Below are 9,601 nucleotides of genomic sequence, written 5' to 3' on the forward strand. Positions count from 1 at the left end.
GTTTACACGAACATATTTAGGGCTGACCGGAATAATTAAAAATACTTGGAAACGCCTCCAGGTTCCGGGAGTGCACTCCGCTCGCGGTCCTCACCTGGGGGTCCAGGGAACAGGACCCCGGGTTGCGGAGAAGGGTGGAGTCGAAGGATGTACGAGGACGCCTCAGGGCGAAACGCAAAGGCTAGGTTGGGCTGTTAGATTCTTGTTGGTTCTCTATACTTTTTTGACCGACCCCCCTCGCCCCGGCCCCGCCCTCGAATTTTCCCCGAGTGTGCAAGCCTGTCAAGCTGCAACACGCAGCCGCAGAGCGTTGTGCAAACGGTGTGGCGGGAGGGGATGGGCTGGGAGAGAGTAGTGAAGGAGGAGATGGGGGAGGGAGGCACCACGTGATTTTCTGGAACGCAGCCTCCTGGCTTCTTTATTTCGATATGGCAGTAAACTAATTTCCTCTCTCCAGAACGAGTCGGGTGAATGGAGGAATTGAGTCGCGTTCCTCTGGAAAGGCTTTCCTTTGAATGTCGTGAAGGAATTTGAGTTTGAGTTCCTTCCTCTCACTGAAGAATCGCTCCCGGTTCAAATCGAATGATTTATTTCTTTCTCTGTCTCAGAGACGCTTTCTAGACGGGATTCCCTTTCGAAAGAAAAGCTAAAAGTTGGTGTTTTTTTTTTTTTTTTTTTTTTTTTTTTTGTCCTGCAAAGCATTTCTGAATGATGGAGGGACCAGAGAGCTTGAAAAGTCACTTTGACATACTCTGTCCCTTAGTAGCGGAATCCCAGAATCCAGAGGTGCAGGAGATACTGAGTTCTCAGTCATCCTGAACTACATAACAGAGTTTGAAGCCAGCCTGGGCAGTATGAGACCCCACCATAAACAAGAAAACATTCAACAGTCTAGAACGGAGGAAACGTAGTCCGTGATGTCCAATGCACTTCCTTCCTCAAACTCATTCACAGAAATAAAATCGCTTTATAGACAGATAACCAACCTTTTTTTGTTTGTTGTTTATGGTTTTTTTTCTTGTTTTTTCGAGAGCCCTGGCTGTCTTGAAACTAGCTCTGTAGACCAGGCTGGCCTCGAACTCCCAGAGATCCACCTGCCTCTGCCTCCCAAGTGCTGGGATTAAAGGCGTGCGCCACCACCGCCCGGCTGGAATGCCATCTTGTGTGTCATATTCTTTCATAAGAGACGTGGGTGAAAGGGAACAGTTTAGTGCTCTTAAATTATTAATTTATTTCTAAAATGTATTTTATTTCTATTTATATGCATTTGTGTATGTGCCAGAGCACATCTGTGTCCCAGCAGATGTGGGAAGACTGTGGGGAGGGGGACGACTCTGGAACCAGAATTACTGAGGTCGAGATTATCTTTCTATTAAAAGATACACACACACACACACACACATATATATATAGATATATATCCCTCTCTGGCAGTCTCGTGTAGCACAGGCTGGCCTTGAACTTAGTACATAGTGGTTGGATATCCTTCCTCTATTTCCTGACCACTGGGATTACAGATGTCCTCTACTGTGCCTGGTTTATGTGGCACTGGGGATGCAACCTGGGGCAGGCACTCCACAATTGAGCAACATCCCCAGCCCAAGAAAGGAAATATTTTATATTTTACTTTTTGTTGCTTCCGACTCTCTTGGGCAGATGTGTTTCAGCTGCCTGCTGTTGTGGCTCCGCATCTGTCTGTTAGAAATGACACAGGTTGGACTATATTCCACTGCTGGACAAGATTATGATAAGATTATGCAGGGAGTAGGCAGGCTCTGTCTATAAAACCTGGAAAGTATTTTAGCAGGGTCGTGGTGACACATTTAATCCTGGCACTGGGGAGGCAGATGCAGATGGGTCTCTGTGAGTTCAAGGCCAGCCTGGCCTAAATAGGGAGTTTTAAGAGTCAGGGCTATGTAATGAGACCTCATCTAAACCAGGCAAACAAACAAACGTCACCACCAGTCATAATCGCAATTTTTAAATTTCTTATTTTTTTTTCTTTTTTCTTTCTTTCTTTATTTTTTAAATTTCTTATTGACGGCCTAGTAAGATAAAGGTAAATTTGCCTCACAAGCCTGATAATCCTAGGAACTCACAGAAAAGGGAGGAGAAGACAACGGAGGCACAGATCGGCCTCTCAGTTCCACATCTGGGCTTTGGCACATTTATACACGAGCACATCACTAATAATAATAATACATTTTTGTTTTGTTTTGTTGTTTTAAAAAAAAAGACTTGGTGAATGAATGATGCAGCCTGTATCACCTGCTTCCCTTGCAGTCACGATGCAGGGAGAAACCGAGACAGCTAAATAATTCAGGCTTAAGATCAGTTTCTTGGATGCTGTGTATTTGTGGACTGCATTTATCGCTGTCCGTCCTTAAGAACTTTTGGACAGTGCTTTGCCTCAGGCACCCCGGAGTGTGGCGTGAAGTTGGTGCCTCTCCAACGTCCAAAACAATGTCTGCTTTATCCACCCAGCTTATTGGGTAATTCCTTGAAAAGCAGGAGCAGGCATTGTTTACTGCTACGAACTGCTCAAACAACATTTTCAAGTCTTTCTCCGGTCTGGGGTGTGTGACTTAGCAGTGAGCAGCTTGCCTAGCATGGGTGAGGCCCTGGCTTGGATCCCATGCACTGTAAAACATAAAAATACAGGTGTTTTCTTGAAGCCGAGTCAGGGTTAATGACAAAGAACTGATCTGTGTTCTTAGGTTGAACATAAAGGTGCATTGAGCCAGGCAGGCATGGTGGCTCACGTCTGGGGGCCTTGCGCTCAGGAACTGGAAGCTGAGGGGAAGGGGCTCAAGAGCTGGCTACCTGAGACCTTCTCTCAAAAACCAAAATGGACTAAACAAAAGCACTGGGCTCACCGTCTAACTTCTGAGTGCCGGCAGTGGAGGTGCCAAGAGCATAGGATGAATCGATGTGCCGAGCGTGCGTGTGGGCTGTTGGAGGAAGTGGGCATGCCCCCGCGTTGGCGGAGGGTGCTGTTCACATCAAAGGCCTCAGCTTACTGCGGTGGGCTGTTGTAAACCAAGCTCTGGTGCCCTCCACTTGGGAAACTGAAGTCCAGTTGAGCACAAAGAGCCTCGCCATGAAGTAGGGCATGAATATGGCTGCCCAGGGAGCCTTTGCTCTCCGCCTCCCCTGAACTACCTTCCTCCCAGCTTTTCAGGGTTAGTGTCTAAGCCTCGAGTCAGAGGACCTCGTCCTAACCCTGTCTTCTGCTCACTACTGTGTGACTTTGAACAACTTCTCTGGACTCCCACTTTCTCAACTGTATAATGAACAGGCTTGTAGGGCTTTCGTTCTTGTAATTTTTTTTTTATTTTTATTTTATTTTTTTTTACTTTATGTGTATGAGTGTTTGGCCTGCATGTGTATATTGTGTGCTTGCTGCTCAGGGAGGTCAGAAGAAAGTGTTGTATTCCCTGCAGATGGGGTTATTGAACCTGGGCCCTCTGTATGAGCAAGGAATGCTTTTCCGGTATTTTGTTTTGTTTTGTTTTCCGAGACAAGGTTTCTCTGCATAGCTTTGGAGCCTATCCTGGAACTTGCTCTGTAGACCAGGCTGGCCTCAGACTCACAGAGATCTGCTGGTCTCTGCTTCTTGAGTGCTGGGGTTAAAGGCATGCACCACCACCACCCAGCTGCAAGTATTCTGAACCACTGAGCCATCCCTATGGCTCAGTTCTTGTAATATTTAAAATATTAGTTTTAAATTTTTGATTATGTGTGTATGGGTGTGTCTGTGTGTGGGCATGTGCACTTTAAAGCGATACCCTCAGAGGCCAGATCCAGAGGATGTGAGATCTCTTGGACGTACATCTGTCTGATTCCCTTAAGCCAGCGTCTCAAGGACCTGGAGCTAGGCTGGTGGTCCTCCTGTCTACACGCCTCACCACCCTGCGTCATGGGTGCAGAGCCACATCTGACTCTTTAGCGCGATTCTGGGGATTTGAACTGAGGTCCTCACGCTTGCATTTATTCCCTGAAACATCTCCCCAATTTGCTTTTTGGCTTTTTTGGATAGGGTTTAGCCGTGTAGGGCAGGCTGGCCTCAATCTTGTGTCCCCAGAGTGCTAGGATCACAGACAACTGTCACCACACCCCTCCTGCTCTGGGGTTGTTTTAATCAAGTTTAATCAAGATTACCATCACCATAAGAATAGTGATGTTTGTATAGCACTGATTATTACAGGTTCTGGACTTTGACCCAAGCTTACAGGTCAAAATCTAATCTCCTGTGTGCTGGTAGGTAGGGCCTTTGGGAGGCAGTAGGTCATGGGAGTGGGGTCTCCTGAAAGGGTATGAAAATGCACTCTTTTATAAGACAGACTGTCATGTTGACCCCTGCCTGCAATCCCAGCATTTGGAGAGGTAGAGGCAAAAGCACCAGGAATTCAACACCATACTCGGTTACATAGTGTGTTTGAGGCAAGCCTGGGCTACAGAAGATTCTATCTCAAGAAGACAATGAAGGAGAGGAGGAGGGGCGGGAGGAGGAGGCCAAGAGAACTCATTTGCTTTTTTTCTACCCAGTGGAGATACAAGACGTCGGCTGGCTGCAGCCTGGACGAGGGTTCTCAAAGATGCTCCCACGCTGGTCTTGTGTTTTCATCCTCCCTGGTGGGAAGAAACAGATGCATGTTTTAGTAGAGGCCCCCGTCTATGGTAAGGTATCAGTTTGAGCCAAGGTAGGGCGTTTTATGTCTCAGATAATTCCGCACTTCAGCCGTCACTTCCAGAATCCATCGAGGTAGGTGAGTTCAGTCTGGAGACAGGTTCGCATGGAAAGATGGCGTGCACCCCTGCACACCTCCCCTCTTTCTCTTCTTCCTCTCTCCCCCTCCCCTCAGTCCGTCCCTGCCTTTTCCTGTATGCAGCAATCTGTCCACATTCCTGTCTAGGACACAGAGGGAAACGAATAAAAGAACAGCTATGGATTAGTAGGAATATAAAAATATATATAAGGGGTCAGAGAGACGGCTCAGTCAGTGGTTAGGAGTACCGGATGCTCTTGGAGAGGACCCAGCTTGGGTTCTGGCACCCACATGGCACCACACACCTATCTGTAATGCCAGTTCCAGGGGATCTAACATTTCTGGCCTCTGTTGGCGTCAGGCACACATGTGGCTCACATACAAACACTCAGGCAAAACATTCGTACACATAAAAATAAAACTTCCTGAAAAATTATTATGTTTATTTGTGTTTGTGAGGGGGCATGTGCAGAGGTCTGAGGTCAACTCGTAGGAGTCAGCTGCCTCCTTCCACCCTGTGGGTTCCAGGGAAAGGAGCCAGCTCAGGTCACCAGGTTCGGCTGCAAGCGTCTTTACCTGCTGAGCTATTTTGCAGGCCCTCAATCATTTTCCTACTCATGCTTGTGGTTATGTGTAGATGTGGCTTCAGGTGTGAGTCTCACAGGACTGAGGACCTGATGAGTAGCTCAAACCAGGGAGAAAGAAGAAAAAAGATGCTTTGTACTGCACCGGCACAGACAGCACACCCTGAGTGAGAGGAAACCTCAGCCGGGGCTGCCACTTGGTGTGAGTCAGTGCGGTAAGGGAGCCGAGAAAGTTGTAATTCAATTCTTTTTTTTTTCCCCTTCATTTTTAGAGACTGGCTTTTTCTGTGTAGCCTTGGCTATCTTGGCACTTGGCACTCACTCTGTAGACCAGGTTAGTCTCCAACTCACAGAGATCCGCCTACCTCTGCCTCCTGAGTGCTGGGATTAAAGGCCTGTGCCACCACGCCTGGCTATAATTATTAATTATAAGAATAAATATTCTAATAAATCTTTTTTAAAAAAATATTTATTTATTTATTTATTATGTATACAATATTCTGTCTGTGTGTATGTCTGCAGGCCAGAAGAGGGCACCAGACCTCATTATAGATGGTTGTGAGCCACCATGTGGTTGCCGGGAATTGAACTCGGGACCTTTGGAAGAGCAGGCAATGCTCTTAACCACTGAGCCATCTCTCCAGCCCTCTAATAAATCTTATTAACAGATTTTTTTTTTCAGTCCCACTGTGCATTCAAGTTGTTTCTGGGCTTCATGAGGCTTTAGTTTAAAACAACAGAGTTCAACTTTAAAGGAAAACACAAAAGAAAATGAAAATCACCTGAGATTCTGTCTCCTAGGCTATGTCTCCACATCTTACTGAATGTCACGCCACACTTTTCAAATGCTTGCTGGAATGTAGCAAGATTCCAGTTCAGTTCCCAGCACCTACATCAGGTGGCTCACAACCGCTTGTAATTCTAGCTCCAATTGGCACTACATGTACGTGTATACAGACACACACACATGTGTGCACACACACATACACACATACATGTGCGCATGCCCATGCATTACCCCCCCCATATATCCAATTAAAAACTAAAAATTTTTAAAAGGAAACTTTTAAAAAGGATTTTTGGTATATTAAAAAAAAAGACCTTAAAATTGGCTGTCCTGGAAGTCACTCTGTAGACCAGGCTGGTTTCCAACTCAGAGATCCTCCTGAGTGTTGGGATTAAGGGCGTGTACTATCACTACCCGGCTAAAAAAGCTTTTTTAAAAAAGACAAAAGCAACATTTACCTTTCTCCTACTTGGTTCTGTGTGGACAATGAGACTAAATTATCCTCACTCTGCATGTGAGTACTTTTATTTACTCGGTTGTTGGTTCTGAGACTGAGTGTCTCCAGAAACTCGGGCTAGCCTGCAACTCCCTGTGCAGCTGGGGCGGGACTTGATCTCCTGGCCTTCCTTCCTTCCTCCCTTTGGTGGGATGGTGCTAGGGACAGAACCCAGGCCTCCTGCATGCCAGGCCTGGGTTCTGCCTACTGAGCTACACTCCCCCAGCGCTCACCGCTCAGGAAGAAGAATGTCTCCAGCACAGCAGACGGCTTAGTTTTCCCGCTTTGCCCATGTTACCCTCGAAGAGAGATGTAGATCCGAGTTCGGTGTGACCCTGTGACCTGGAGGTAAAATCTGCCTTCAGCACTAGAACAGAGACACAGGAGAAGCCTTCTTCTTTTCCAGCTCTTCGGACACCACGAGTCCAGGAGATTTAAGATTTAATCGTGTGATGTATAATGAACGGCCTGCTCCTTCAGTAGACGGTAGTGCCTTCCCAAGTTTCCTAATTCTTTCAAGTTCCTGTATTTTTTTTTTTTTTTTTTTTTTTTTTTTTGAGACAGGATTTCTCTGTGTGACAGCCCTAGCTGTCCTGGAACTAGCTCTTTTATTTAGACCAGGCTGGCCTCGAATACAAGTGCTGGGATTAAAGGCATGCACCACTACCACCTGGCTCAAATTCCTGTATATCTTAATAAGACCAAATGAATGGGGTTTAGAGCTGTGTTCTGCACAGACAAGAGCACGCTGAACAGCCCTGATTCTCAGGAAGCAGTAGACATTCAGTTCAAACAAATAAGCAAAAAACAGTTGCTAGGCGTGGTGGCTCATTCATGCTTTTAATCTCAGTCAGTTACCCAATGAGACTCCATTTCAGAGAGAGAGAGAGAGAGAGAGAGAGAGAGAGAGAGAGAGAGAGAGAGAGAGAGGAGAAAGAGAAAGAGAGAAAGAAAGAGAGAGAAATTGTGGACCAGTGTAGGCTCCTGAGGTGTCTTAACCAGTAAAGGCACGGGCTGCCATGCCTGTTGTCCTGAACTGAGTTTGAGCCCCAGGACCCATACTATAGAAAGGTGTGCCCTGACTTTCACACTCAGGCTGGTGGCGTGTTCACTCCTAACACACACACAAACACACTGAGAATATACAAATAAATGAGTTATTTGAGACAGGTGTGTATATGTACAAGAGTATGTGTATGTGAGAATATTACTAAGTGTGTGTGAGAGAGTTTACTGAGTGTGTGTGTGTGAGTGAGTTACTGAATGTGTGTGTGTGTGAGTGTTACTGAAGATGAGAGTGTGTGTGTGAGAGAGTGTTACTGAGTGTGTGTGTGTGTTAGTCGAAAGCCCAAGGTAGAGGTGTATTCACACTTGTAATCAAAGTATTTGGGAGGGTGAAAATGAGGAATCAGGAATTCAAAGCTAACTCTAGTTTTAGAGCAAGTTTGACACTAACCTGGACAACATCCCACGCACATGCGCACGTGCGCGCACGCGCACACACACACACACACACACACACACACACACACACACTCACACCACCCAAATTGAATAAGGTAATGTCATGTCATACAGCAAAGCTAAAAAGCACTTCCCAGTTTTATCAGCCATAGTGAATGTAACGAGACAGAATTATTCAGTGACAATTAACAGGTAAGCTGTGGTATGGAGCATGCTTTAAATAGCCCCAGGCTTTGCAAAAGCCGGGACTTGTAAGCCAAGGGCTACGGGCGCCTTCTCAGGTTTGGTTCACCTGAGCCGGTATTTAAACACTTTGAAAACGGTGCTCGGCATCTCTAACGGAAGCTCCGGTTTCTGGCTTTCCTTGACAAAACGGATGTCCTTCGAGCCACGCAGAGTCCAATCCCCAATCTCTGTGGCTGTGGAGGGGCTAGGTGCACTGCCACACACACCTGTGAGGCCAGGGCCTCTTACCTGTAGCTGCCCGCCCTCTTACCTGTTTGGCCCCAGTAGGTGTTTAGACTTCGCCACACCCTTTTCAAGTTGGAAGCGTGTGCCGGGGCAGGTCTCTTTATGGCAGGCTGTTCCTGCCGCGCAGAGAAGCTGGCCTGTTCTCACTTCCACTTTGTGAGACCTGAGAGCTTGTACTTTGTTCTTTGTGTTCAGAAAACCAGCCAGGAGTAGAGAGGAGTCTCTCTCCTGCGAGTTGGTGCCATCGGGGACATTGAAATCCTGGCTCCCGAGCACATGGGGTGGGGGAGGGGAAGAATGGCAGCCAGGAAGAAGGGAGGGTGTGGGGATTAGGGAGTAGCCGAAACACTAGTACTCACCACATTTTTATGTTCTTTTTGGGGGAAAAGACAAATCTCGATTCGACTGCTTGTATTCATTTAGTTTTTTAAGTTGTCCCCTTTCTGTGTAGAATTAAACACCAGGACGTAGTTTTGCTGCTGTCAGAACAGCAGACGTTTTAGACGTGGCAGATTCTCTCTTAGATAAACACATGGCTCTGCCTCCTGAATAAATGTAAGGACAACCGCCCAGCTTCTGGCACGACTTGAAGGTGGCCTGGTTGGCCTTGCCGTATTTTCTTCTCCAGCGGTAGGTGCTGGCACCAGAGTCTGCCCTTTCCTGCTGTAATCCTACCAAACTCTGAATTTTGCTTTATGAAGAACGCACCCCCCCCATTATTATTTAGTTTGATTGTATGCTAGTCTCATGCTCTGCCTTCTAATTTAAATGGAACTGCGCAGGAAAAAATGCAAATCCCCTCCATTCAAATCCAAAAGAAAATAAATGGATTTTTTTATGGCCTAAAGGATCTATTCAATACCAAATCATTTATCTTTTCAGGAAACGCGGCTTATATATCCCATAAGCTGGAGGGCTGTCTTTATTGTCTTCATTTCCCTCCCCCCCTTTGATACATTTGCTTGTTCTCTCAAATCGCCCCAAATCTCTGCCGATAGGGGCGGCTTAGATCAGGCAGAATAAGAATGTA

The 9,601-nt window shown here is 46.5% G+C and overlaps 1 long non-coding RNA gene across 1 annotated transcript; it reads right to left on the reverse strand.

Moving 5' to 3' along the window:
* Nucleotides 1-652: 652 nt before the first annotated feature.
* On the reverse strand, nucleotides 653-8,875 carry LOC126508095 (uncharacterized). The gene is made up of 3 exons (XR_007593711.1): nucleotides 8,597-8,875; nucleotides 2,877-4,632; nucleotides 653-2,640 (listed from the first exon to the last, which is right to left on the reverse strand). It is a non-coding gene; the product is annotated as an uncharacterized lncRNA (long non-coding RNA).
* Between the last annotated feature and the right edge of the window lie 726 nt (nucleotides 8,876-9,601).

The sequence above is a fragment of the Alexandromys fortis genome, unplaced genomic scaffold (assembly GCF_014885135.2).
Source record: "Alexandromys fortis isolate MF-2015 unplaced genomic scaffold, M_Fortis_MF-2015_v1.1 scaffold_81, whole genome shotgun sequence".
In the NCBI taxonomy this organism is placed as follows: domain Eukaryota; kingdom Metazoa; phylum Chordata; class Mammalia; order Rodentia; family Cricetidae; genus Alexandromys; species Alexandromys fortis.